Source organism: Orycteropus afer, unplaced genomic scaffold (assembly GCF_000298275.1).
Source record: "Orycteropus afer afer isolate SDZICR_OR568_19922 unplaced genomic scaffold, OryAfe1.0 scaffold00087, whole genome shotgun sequence".
Taxonomy (NCBI): domain Eukaryota; kingdom Metazoa; phylum Chordata; class Mammalia; order Tubulidentata; family Orycteropodidae; genus Orycteropus; species Orycteropus afer.
Window position 1 is genome coordinate 2872132 of NW_006921674.1, and position 1254 is coordinate 2873385.

Below are 1254 nucleotides of genomic sequence, written 5' to 3' on the forward strand. Positions count from 1 at the left end.
TCTCTTGGGTTTTCTAGGTATAGGATCATATCATCAGCAAATAGGGATAGTTTGACTTCTTCCTTACCAATTTGATGCCTTTGATATCCCTTTCTTGCCTTATGGCCCTGCATGGTAAATGTTTTAATGCATATCTTTTATCTAATATATGCATATGTTTTATGACCTCAAAGACAAGGTCTCTCATTGTATGTAATGTTTTGTAAACTGATTATTATCTTTTACTAATAACCATAAACAACTCATGTCAACTTCATTACTTTTAATTACTACATATTAGTCCATTGTATGGGTGTATGTTATTTGATGTTACTGATCTGTTATCATTTAAATGTTGTCTGTTTCTAACATTTCAGTATTATAAACAATAGCATGCACATTTATATTTGTACATTCCAGTTTTGTTTTGTTTTTTAAAGAATAATTCCTCCAAGTTGAAATGATAGGTCAAAAAGTGGTATTTCTAATCCTTTTGAAGCATGCTTCCAGTAATTTTCTAATAATTTATTTTATACAATTTACCAAACAACCATCATTTCCAACTCATAGCAACCCTATGTACAACAGAAGAAAACACTGCCTGGTCCTGTGCAATCCTCACAGTTGTTGCTATGTTTGAGCCTTTTGTTGCAGCCAGTGTGGCAATCAATCTCACTGAGGTCTTCCTCTTTTTGGCTGATCTTCTATCAAGTAGCATGTCCTTCTCTAGGAACTGGTCCTTTCTGATAACATGACCAAAGCACTAGAGATGAAGGCTCTCCATTCTCGCTTCTAAGAAGCACTCCAGCTGTACCTCTTCTGGCAGTCCATGATACATTCAATATTCTTCACCAACATCATAATTCAAGGGCATCAATTCTTCTTCAGTCTTCCTTATTCATTGTCCAGCTTTTGCATGCATATAAAGCAATTGAATATACCTGGGTCAGGTGCATCTTGGTTTTCAAAGTGATATCTTTGCTCTTTAATACTTTAAAGAGTTCTTTTGCAACTGATTAGCCCAATGTAATATGTGGTTTGGTTTCTCAACTGCTGTTTCCATGAGCATTGATTGTGGATCCAACTTTATTAATTTATTAACTCATACTATGTTTTGCAAAACATACTGATTCACCAGGACTCTTCATTCCACAGTCATAAAAGACTCTTAATATATCTACCAAATACATGTCTACCACATGACAAACTTGACAGTGAATGAATATTGTTGCCATACTAAACGTTTGCTACTTAGTTCAGTATGTGCAATCTGTT